Source organism: Macaca thibetana, chromosome 19 (assembly GCF_024542745.1).
Source record: "Macaca thibetana thibetana isolate TM-01 chromosome 19, ASM2454274v1, whole genome shotgun sequence".
NCBI classification, from domain to species: domain Eukaryota; kingdom Metazoa; phylum Chordata; class Mammalia; order Primates; family Cercopithecidae; genus Macaca; species Macaca thibetana.
In genome coordinates this window covers 47,716,585-47,728,686 of record NC_065596.1, presented here as the reverse complement: position 1 = coordinate 47,728,686, position 12,102 = coordinate 47,716,585, and positions in this window count along the sequence as shown.

Below are 12,102 nucleotides of genomic sequence, written 5' to 3'. Positions count from 1 at the left end.
TATGACTTCTGAGGACTCTGTTCTGTTCCATTGGTCTATATCTCTGTTTTGGTACCAGTACCATGCTGTTTTGGTTACTGTAGCCTTGTAGTATAGTTTGAAGTCAGGTAGCGTGATGCCTCCAGCTTTGTTCTTTTGACTTAGGATTGTCTTGAAGATGCGGGCTCTTTTTTGGTTCCATATGAACTTTAAAGTAGTTTTTTCCAATTCTGTGAAGAAACTCATTGGTAGCTTGATGGGGATGGCATTGAATCTATAAATAACCTTGGGCAGTATGGCCATTTTCACGATATTGATTCTTCCTATCCATGAGCTTGGTATGTTTTCCATTTGTTTGTGTCCCCTTTTATTTCACTGAGCAGTGGTTTGTAGTTCTCCTTGAAGAGGTCCTTTACATCCCTTGTAAGTTGGATTCCTAGGTATTTTATTCTCTTTGAAGCAATTGTGAATGGAAGTTCATTCCTGATTTGGCTCTCTGTTTGTCTGTTACTGGTGTATAAGAATGCTTGTGATTTTTGCACATTAATTTTGTATCCTGAGACTTTGCTGAAGTTGCTTATCAGCTTAAGGAGATTTTGGGCTGAGACAATAGGGTTTTCTAAATACACAATCATGTCATCTGCAAAGAGGGACAATTTGACTTCTTCTTTTCCTAAATCAATACCCTTGATTTCTTTCTCTTGCCTGATTGCCCTAGCCAGAACTTCCAACACTATGTTGAATAGGAGTGGGGAGAGAGGGTATCCCTGTCTTGTGCCAGTTTTCAAAGGGAATTTTTCCAGTTTTTGCCCATTCAGTATGATATTGGCTGTGGGTTTGTCATAAATAGCTCTTATTATTTTGAGGTACGTTCCATCAATACCGAATTTATTGAGCGTTTTTAGCATGAAGGGCTGTTGAATTTTGTCAAAAGCCTTTTCTGCATCTATTGAGATAATCATGTGGTTCTTGTCTTTGGTTCTGTTTATATGCTGGATTATGTTTATTGATTTGCAAATGTTGAACCAGCCTTGCATCCCAGTGATGAAGCCCACTTGATCATGGTGGATAACCTTTTGATGTGCTGCTGAATCCGGTTTGCCAGTATTTTATTGAGGATTTTTGCATCGATGTTCATCAGGGATATTGGTCTAAAATTCTCTTTTTTTGTTGTGTCTCTGCCAGGCTTTGGTATCAGGATGATGTTGGCCTCATCAAATGGGTTAGGGAGGATTCCCTCTTTTTCTATTGATTGGAATAGTTTCAGAAGGAATGGTACCAGCTCCTCCTTGTACCTCTGGTAGAATTCAGCTGTGAATCCATCTCGTCCTGGACTTTTTTTCGTTGGTAGGCTCTTAATTATTGCCTCAATTTCAGAGCCTGCTATTGGTATATTCAGGGATTCAACTTCTTCCTGGTTTAGACTTGGAAGAGTGTAAGTGTCCAGGAAATTATCCATTTCTTCTAGATTTTCTAGTTTATTTGCGTAGAGGTGTTTATAGTATTCTCTGATGGTAGTTTGTATTTCTTGGGATCAGTGGTGATATCCCTTTTATCATTTCTTATTGCCTCAATTTGATTCTTCTCTCTTTTCTTCTTTATTAGTCTTGCTAGTGGTCTGTCAATTCTGTTGATCTTTTCAAAAAACCAACTCCTGGATTCATTGATTTTTTTGGAGGGTTTTTTGTGTCTCTATCTCCTTCAGTTCTGCTCTGATCTTAGTTATTTCTTGCCTTCTGCTAGCTTTTGAATGTATTTGCTCTTGCTTCTCTAGTTCTTTTAATTGTGATGTTAGAGTGTCAATTTTAGATTTTTCCTGCTTTCTCTTGTGGGCATTTAGTGCTATAAATTTCCCTCTACACACTGCTTTAAATGTGTCCCAGAGATTCTGGTATGTTGTCTCTTTGTTCTCATTGGTTTCAAAGAACATCTTTATTTCTGCCTTCATTTCCTTATGAACCCAGTAGTCATTCGGGAGCAGGTTATTCGGTTTCCATATAGTTGAGAGGTTTTGATTGAGTTTCTTAGTCCTGATTTCTAGTTTGATAGCACTGTGGTCTGAGAGACAGTTTGTTATAATTTCTGTTCTTGTACATTTGCTGAGGAGTGCTTTACTTCCAACTATATGGTCAATTTTGGCATAAGTGTGATGTGGTGCTGAGAAGAATGTATATTCTGTTGATTTCGGGTGGAGAGTTCTGCAGATGTCTGTTAGGTCTGCTTGCTGCAGAGATGAGTTCAATTCCTGGATATCCTTGTTAACTTTCTGTCTCATTGATCTGTCTAATGTTGACAGTGGGGTGTTGAAGTCTCCCATTATTATTGTAAGGGAGTCAAAGTCTCTTTGTAAGTCTCTAAGGACTTGCTTTATGAATCTGGGTGCTCCTGTATTGGGTGCATATGTATTTAGGATAGTTAGCTCTTCCTGTTGAATTGATCCCTTTACCATTATGTAATGGCCTTCTTTGTCTCTTTTGATCTTTGATGGTTTAAAGTCTGTTTTATCAGAGACTAGTATTGCAACCCCTGCCTTTTTTTGTTCTCTATTTGCTTGGTAGATCTTCCTCCATCCCTTTATTTTGAGCCTATGTATGTCTCTGCATGTGAGATGGGTCTCCTGAATACAGCAAACTGATGGGTCTTGACTCTTTATCCAGTTTGCCAGTCTGTGTCTTTTAATTGGAGTATTTAGTCCATTTACATTTAAGGTTAATATTGTTATGTGTGAACTTGATCCTGCCATTATGATATTAACTGGTTATTATGCTCGTTAGTTGATGCAGTTTCTTCCTAGCCTCGATGGTCCTTACATTTTGGCATGTTTTTGCAATGGCTGGTACCGGTTGTTCCTTTCCATGTTTAGTGCTTCCTTCAGGGTCTCTTGTAAGGCAGGCCTAGTGGTGACAAAATCTCTAAGCATTTGCTTATCTGTAAAGAATTTTATTTCTCCTTCACTTATGAAACTTAATTTGGCTGGATATGAAATTCTGGGTTGAAAATTCTTTTCTTTAAGAATGTTGAATATTGGCCCCCACTCTCTTCTGGCTTGTAGAGTTTCTGCCGAGAGATCTGCTGTTAGTCTGATGGGCTTCCCTTTGTGGGTAACCCGACCTTTCTCTCTGGCTGCCCTTAAGATTTTTTCCTTCATTTCAACTTTGGTGAATCTGGCAATTATGTGTCTTGGAGTTGCTCTTCTCGAGGAGTATCTCTGTGGCGTTCTCTGTATTTCCTCAATTTGAATGTTGGCCTGCCCTACTAGGTTGGGGAAGTTCTCCTGGATGATATCCTGAAGAGTGTTTTCCAACTTGGTTCCATTTTCCCCCTCACTTTCTGGCACCCCTATCAGACGTAGATTTGGTCTTTTCACATAATCCCATACTTCTTGCAGGCTTTGTTCATTTCTTTTTCTTCTTTTTTCTTTAGATTTCTCTTCTCACTTCATTTCGTTCCTTGGATCTTCAATCACTGATACTCTTTCTTCCAGTTGATCGAGTCGGTTGCAGAAGCTTGTGCATTTGTCACGTATTTCTCGTGTCATGGTTTTCATCTCTGTCAGTTCGTTTATGGTCTTCTCTGCACTAATTATTCTAGTTATCAATTCTTCCACTCTTTTTTCAAGATTTTTAGTTTCTTTGCACTGGGTACGTAATTCCTCCTTTAGCTCTGAGAAGTTTGGTGGACTAAAACCTTCTCTCATCTCATCAAAGTCATTCTCCGTCCAGGTTTGATCCGTTGCTGGCAATGAGCTGCATTCCTTTGCAGGGGGAGATGTGCTCTTATTTTTTGAATTTCCAGCTTTTCTGTTGCTTTTTCCCCATCTTTGTGGTTTTATCTGCCTCTGGTCTTTGATGATGGTGATGTACTGATGGGGTTTTTGTATGGGTGTCCTTCCTGTTTGTTAGTTTTCCTTCTAACAGTCAGGACCCTCAGCTGTAGGTCTGTTAGAGATTGCTTGAGGTCCACTCCAGACTCTGTTTGCCTGGGTATCAGCAGCAGAGGCTGCAGAAGATAGAATATTGCTGAACAGCAAGTGTACCTGTCTGATTCTTGCTTTGGAAGCTTCCTCTCAGGGGTGTACCCCACCGTGTGAGGTGTGGGGTGTCGCTCTGCCCTTAGTGGGGGATGTCTCCCAGTTAGGCTTCTCAGGGGTCAGAGACCCACTTGAGCAGGCAGTCTGTCCATTCTCAGATCTCAACCTCCATGTTGGGAGATCCACTGCTCTCTTCAAAACTGTCAGACAGAGTCGTTTGCATCTGCAGAGGTTTCAGCTGCCTTTTTTGTTGTGGTGGTTGTTGTTGTTGTTTAGCTGTGCCCTGTCCCCAGAGGTGGAGTTTACAGAGACAGGTAGGCCTACTTGAGCTGCTGTGAGCTCCACCCAGTTCGAGCTTCCCAGTGGCTTTGTTTACCTACTTGAGCCTCAGCAATGGTGGACACCCCTCCCCCAGCCTGGCTGCTGCCTTGCCGTTAGATCACAGACTGTTGTGCTAGTAATGAAGGAGGCTCCGTGGGCATGGGACCCTCCCGGCCAGGTGTGGGATATAATCTCCTGGTGTGCCCCTTTCCTAAGACCCTTTGTAAAGCGCAGCATTGGGGTGGGAGTTACCCAATTTTCCAGGTGTTGTATATCTCAGTTCCCCTCGCTAGGAAAAAGGGATTTCCTTCCCCCTTGCACTTCCCAGGTGAGGCGATGCCTCACCCTGCTTCAGCTCCCACTGGTCGTGCTGCAGCAACTGACCAGCACCGATTGTCTGGCACTCCCTAGTGAGATGAACACAGTACCTCAGTTGAAAATGCAGAAATCACCTGTCTTCTGTGTCACTGGTGCTGGGAGCTGGAGACTGGAGCTGTTCCTATTCGACCATCTTGCTCCACCCCTCCAGATTTTTGATTTTAAAACTTTATGCATGGAACCCATAAAACTCACTATTTTTAAAAAAAAGTTGTATTTACATTGTGCTTTTGTAAATAGAAAAAGGTAACATTTATCTGAGGAAGCCCTTGCTGAGTTTTAGAGAAAGTAGGTAATAAATTTACATCTCAAAGCAGAGAGAGAGAGAGAGAGAGAAGGAATGTGGGTGTGTTCAAAGAAGATTAAAAATAGATGCCAAGGTAACACAAAAATGATAGAAATTTATAACAGGATTTTATAAGGAGACCAATTTTGTTGACATACATAGCTTTTATTTCGATATCTGTTTTCCAACTGTACTCCAGGAAACACACTACACAGGCTCCATTCTTAAGTGCTGGTGGGCCACTGCACATGCAGACAGCCCACTTTAAGGGAAACATCAGGGAATAAGAAATGCAGACTTCAGAATTATTCCAACATACAAAAGCCTAAGTCCAAAGTCAAACCACACGCATGAAATCTCATTGCCTGTTTGGCCCTCTTTTAAGTGTACTTTACTTTCTTTAATTTTTGCTCTAAAGCTTTTAAATAAACTTTCACTCTTGCTGTAAAACTTGCCTCACTCTCTTCTTCTGCCTTATGACCCTTAGTTGAATCCTTTCTTCTGAAGAAACAAGAATTGAGGCTGCTGAAAACCTGTACAGATTTGCTAATATACATTAGTGCCATTCTACATGATAGAATATATATATATTCTTATATTTATACATATATAAATATATATATAACATATAGTTACTAATACAGGCCTTGAATCTACATACTTCCTGCACTTTATGTAAACAATCCAGGTATAAGACTAAAGCTTATTTTGGAAATACATTGGTCCCGTGTTATTTCTGTTTCATAAAAATGGGAAACAGGAGGGGAAGATTATTTTTCAGAAGAAAACAACAGAGCAACAATTATTGAATTTTAGACGTGCTCTTTTTTTTTTTTTTTGAATTTTGTTATTTACCTACAATTTGAACTGAATCCTAAATTTTTTCCTTCCTACAAGTTTCAAAACTAATGGTTTCAGAATTTTCTTCCATTCTTCTTCCATTTTGGTATATTATAACTTAAAACTGTGCTTTTAAAATTTGTATCATTTTTTAAAATTGCACTTTTAAGTTCTAGGATACATGTGCAGAACCTGCAGGTTTGTTACATAGGTATACACGTGCCATGGTGTTTTGCTGCACCCACTAATCCATCATCTACATTAGGAATTTTTCCTAATGCTATCCCTCCCTTAGCCTCCCACCCCTCAACAGGCCCCAGTGTATGATGTTCCCCTCCCTGTGTCCACGTGTTCTCATTGTTCAACTACCACTTATAAGTGAGAAAATGTGGTGTTTGGTTTTCTGTTCCTGTGTTAGTTTGCTGAGAATGACGGTTTCCAGCTTCATCCATGTCCCTGCAAAGGACATGAACTCATCCTTTATTATGGCTGCATCAAATTCCATGGTGTACATGTACCACATTTTCTTTATTCAGTCTCTCATTGATAGGCATTTGGATTGGTTCCAAGTCTTTGCTATTGTGAATAGTGCCGCAATAAACATATGTGCGCATGTGTCTTTTTACACTCCCACCCACAGTGTAAAAGCATTCATATTTCTCCACAATTCTCTCCAGCATCTGTTGTTTCCTGACCTTTTAATGATCACCATTCTAACTGGCATGAGATGGTATCTCCTTGTGATTTTGATTTGCATGTCTCTAATCACCAGTGATAATGAGTTTTTTATCATTATCTTTGTATTTCTATCATTATATTTGTTGGTCACATAAATGTCTCTTTTTGAAAAGTGTCTGTTCATATGCTTCACCCACTTTTTGATGCGGTTGTTCATTTTTTTCTCTCGTAAATTCGTTTAAGTTTCTTGTAGATTCTGGATATTAGCCTTTTGTCAGATGGATAGATTAAACCTTGCAAGTTGAAACTAGATGACTTACATAAAATTCTGGAGAAATCATAGCAACTTATATATAAACAACCTTTAGCCTGCTGATGTGTAGACTACACAAAAGGTACACAGGAACACTGGGTTCAGACTGCAATTCAGAGAATTGTGTCAGATTGTAATTGCAATTGGAAGATGCTTCAGAAACTCTAGAAAATCTAGTCTATAGACTGCTCCAGACATTACAGGTGAGCCAACATACAACAGAAAGGGTTAGAGCCATGTTTCCCAAACAAATTGCTATAATTGAAGCAACAGTTGTGTGACTGTAATGAGGTTCCAGGATTATAGTGTCACCTTTTAGCTTCCCTTTGCCCTTTCTGATTTGACTTCATCCCCTTTACCATGGGACGTGACATCTTAAGAATGAGCTTTCCTAGTCATGTAGGATCAGATTTAACATACAGTCACAAACGTCTTCTACAATGATTTCTCTGAGAGCTTTTGAAGAATTGGAATGTCAGGTGTGCTGTCACTGGCCTGTCATCTCAGCACTTTGAGAGTCCAAGGCAGGAGGATCACTTGAAACCAGGAGTTTAAGACCAGCCTAAGCAACAAAGAGAGACACATCTTTATTTAACAAAATAAATCAAGTTACCCAGGTTCAGTGGTGCATGCCTATAGTCTCAGATACTTGGGAGTCTAAGGTGGGAGGACCGCTTCAGCACAGGGGTTCAAGGCTGCAGTGAGTACACTCTAGTCTAGGTGACAGTGCAAGATTGCATCTCTTAAAAAAAAAAAGAAAGAAAAGATAAAGAATGGAGTAAACAGGAAAGCCAAAGATCTGAGGCATCTCTGGATGATTGCCTGAACAAATTGTGTTTTCTTGACCTCAAAACCTTTCACGACGTGTATTTCTTTGTGAAAGAAAGACATGCTGATTATAACTTTATCATTTTCTGAGGCAGAGAAGGAAGAGAAGATTAGATCAATTGTTTCTCTGCCCACTCCATCTCTTCCTATGTGCCTTCTCTCCCTTAATCAAATGTATAAATACTAAGCCTCCTGAAACCTCTTCAGAGAGAACACAAGCCACCGAGGTTTTTCGCAATTCATGTTTTCCCAGGGTGCACCTTCGAGCTATGGCTCAATAAAACTCAATTGTTCAAGACCCTTGCCTCAGTCAGTCATTCCGGACAACAACCATGAGTCCTGCAAAGCCCTTCAGTAATCTATTACCTGCCTAGGTGATATGTACCTAGGTGAGTGAGGTCTTCATGAGTCAAACACTCTGCTTCCTTTTCTGCCTTTACCAACCCTACCACTCAGTGCTGTGTGCTCTGATCTGGCCCCAGCTCCCAGGTTGTTTGTATTGGTCTAAGAAAGCAAGACCAGGAAGGGCAGGTTGAGAAGGAAGTAAGAGGCCAACACCGTGGAACATGGCAAGTGAGGCTGTCATTGCTCAAAGCCACACACCCTGGGTGCATTTTATGAATTTTTCTGGATTTGGAATCTTTTCCCTGTGTGTCTATCTAGAAACTCACCCTCCTCCTACTTTCTTCTCATTACACTTTCTGTTTCTAATGCACTTGTTTATGGCCAGAGAATGGCCATGCAAATAGTTGACAATAGAATAAAAAATGACTTTTTGTGAGACTTGGAACCTGGCCTTTCTTTTTTCCAAAACAGATTGAGGTCTCTAAAAGCTAGCTTTTATGCAGGACTGTGCAGTTTTGAGTATAGTGTTAGGGAACAGGTGCATAAGTGAAGGATGAGACAGAAAACAAAATGCTGGCTGTCAAATCCTGAAAGCAAATGGGACAGAAATCATTTTTGAAGGTGGATGTCATTCAGGAGACCTTGTTAATTTTAGAGTGTCATCTTAGCAGATGAAGTGGAGGATGAGGTTAAATTATGGAGTTAGGTGACAGTGGGCACATACTTCTCTGCCACAGGTTTTATTTTTTCTTTTTTTTTAATCTCCAGAAACGGGGTGGTGGCACTTAGGATATTTTGGTTAGGACTGTAGCTACATGAAAAGCCGTTAGGATAGTGCCTGGTGCATAGTGAGTGCTGTATCACTGTGTGAGATATTATAATGATGGGAATAGGCAAAAGTGCCACCCTGGCCATGCAGAGTGGGGAGGTACTTTCCAGTCAGGGTCCAGGCAGGCCAGTTGGAGATGAAGCTGGTTAGTAGGGAAGCTTAACTTCCAGGAGTAGAAGAATTTAGGAGGAGTAACTCATGCACAACATTCTGTAAACATTCATTTACCTAACAGTAGGAATGCTCAGAGTGGATGTGGCTTCTGTGACAATCATTATCTCCTGGGAATCTAAGGATGTGTCCTAGAGTGGAATGGCTGTGATGTAAGCCAAACCCAGAAATGGGCTTCAGGGCTGCGTTGCAGACAGCATTCATCTTGCTAAAGGAATACCCTCTTCTGGCCCAGGCCATTATTTTTGTTTTTGTACTATCCTAATTTTTAGGGCATAAGGAGAAAGACTGAAGAATAAAATAATGAAGTGCATGTATGAAATAACAGGGTAGAATTGAGACTGGTATGTGTAAGTTAAGACAAATCGTGTATAAATTTTGTGTGAACATAAAAAGGATTTCTTGTTGCAAACAGACCTCTCCATATACATAATACCATTGCCTTGAGTGGGAAACAGACTCTGTCACGAGAACACACCATCAGAGTCATGAGAGAATGGGTAGTGTGGCATCTTTAATTCGCAGGATAGACTGAGAAAGTTATTGAAGAGAAAGGAGTTGAAGGAAAAGATGAGTGAGGGCAAGAAAAATGGGATGGTGAAAGGAAAGGACTGAAAGGAATGTTTACCGAGGGCTCATCAGGTACCAGCCTCTGTGACTAATGTCTTACACATGTTAATTTACTCTTCCACTGTCATTTTCTGATGCAGTAAGAGTCAACCTTACACTGCAGATGAGGAAAGAGGCTGAGGGAGGTCAAATGAGGAACTTAGGTTCATTCAGCCACTTCATAGCAGAGCGAGTATGTTTCACTGTGGTTTGTGCAGATAGAAAAGTGAGACATGGAAGGAAGGCAAAGCGTACTTTTGTTGTGCGTAATGTTTATGAAAGTGACCTGTATGAGACAGAACAATGGCCTCTTAAAAATGTCCACATCTGGGCCGGGTGCAGTGGCTCACACCTGTAATCCCAGCACTTTGGGAGGACGAGATGGGCAAATCAGGAGATCAGGAGTTCAAGGCCAGCCTTGCCAACATGGTGAAACCTGTTTCTACTAAAAATGCAAAAATTAGCTGGGCATGGTGGCGGGCGTCTGTAATCCCAGCTACTTGGCAGGCTGAGACAGGAGAATCATTTGAACCTGGGAGGTGGAGGTTGCAGTAAGCTGAGATCACCCCACTGCATTCCAGCTGGGGCAACATGAGTGAAACTCTGTCTCCAAAAAAAAAAAAAAAATTCTCATCCTAACCCTTGGAACACATGCATTTACTTTTCTTGGAAAAAACACTGTTCAACGGTGACACAGTTGAGTATGTTGAGATGGAAAGCTTATTCTGGGTTATCTGGGTTTTTCCCAGTGTCATCATAAAGGTCCTTGTAAGTGAAAGAGAAAGGTAGGAGAGTCAGAGTGAGAAGGATGCAGGCTGAGAGACTCCACTGGCCATTGCTTGCTGTGAACATGTGTGACAAGACAAAATTTCAACAAATTTAGTTATACATGGAATTGGGTTTAATTTGTCATTTATGATTTGGGGCAGCTCCCCTCTACAGATACAGTGATAACTCCCCCTGGGCAATACAATAACAAAACAGTGGGTTTTGTCAAATGCGAATCAGTAAACAAAGCCATAGAAATAAATTGATTGGTTATCATCAGAGTACTTCAGGTCACTTATTTTGGTAAAAGTTAAAGCAGAGAGGACTTCCTTATTATGCTCACTCATGTAGACTGGAATCTTCTATTTACAGGAAAATATGATCTGTTTTGAGAGCTATCTGAATCCTTAAAATTTCACTGGGAGTATATAACATCCAGCCTGTGTGGCTGTATTTTGTAGTGTCAGTACTCTCACTTAGGTGAAAATATGATCAAAACTTAAAGAATTAACATTAGTCTCAGTAACTCTAGTTTTGGGCTTTCATAATTTCTCTTCTTTTCTTTTTTTAATTTCCTTTGTCTTTTAAAAAAATTTTTTATTCTTTATGTTCTAGGGTACATGTGCACAACATGCAGGTTTGTTGCGTATGTATACATGTGCCATGTTGGTGTGCTGCACACCTTAAGTCGTCATTTACATTAGGTATATCTACTTATGCTTTTCTCTCCACTTCCCCCACCCCACAACAGACTCTGGTGCGTGATGTTCCCCATCCTGTGTCCAAGTGTTCTCATTGTTCAATTCTCACCTATGAGTGAGAACATGTGGTGTTTCGTTTTCTGTCTTTCTGATAGTTTGCTCCAAATGATGGCTTGCAACTTCATCCTTGTCACTGCAAAGGACGTGAACTCATCCTTTTTTATGGCTGCATAGTATTCCATAGTGTATATGTGCCACATTTTCTTAATCCAGTCTGTCGTTAATGGACATTTGGATTGGTTCCAAGTCTTTGCTATTGTGAATAGTGCCACCATAAACATACGTGTGCATGTGTCATTATAGTAGCATGACTTATAATCCTTTGGGTATGGCTGGGTCAAATGATATTTCTAGTTCTAGATCCTTGAGGAATCACCACACTGTCTTCCACAATGGTTGAACTAGTTTACAGTCCCACCAACAGTGTAAAAGTGTTCCTATTTCTCCACATCCTCTCCAGCACCTATTGTTTCCCGACTTTTTCATGTTCGCCACTTTTACTGGTGTGAGTTGGTATATCATTGTGGTTTTGATTTGCATTTCTCTAATGGTCAGTGATGATGAGCATTTCTTCATGTGTCTGTTGGCTGTACGAATGTCTTCTTTTGAGAACTGTCTATTCATATCTTTTGCCCCCTTTTGATGGGGTTGTTTGCTTTTTCCTGTAAATTTGTTTGAGTTCTTTGTAGGTTCTGGATATTAGCCCTTTGTCAGATGTAGATTGCAAAAATTTTCTCCCATTCTGTAGGTTATCTGTTCACTCTGATGGTAGTTTCTTTTGCTATGCAGAAGCTCTTTAGTTTAATTAGATCCCATTTGTCAATTTTGGCTTTTGTTGTCATTGCTTTTCGTGTTTCAGACATGTAGTCCTTGCCCATGCCTATGTCCTGAATGGTATTGCCCAGGTTTTCTTCTAGGGTTTTTGGTTTTTTATGTCTAACATTTAAGTCATTAATCCATCTTCAA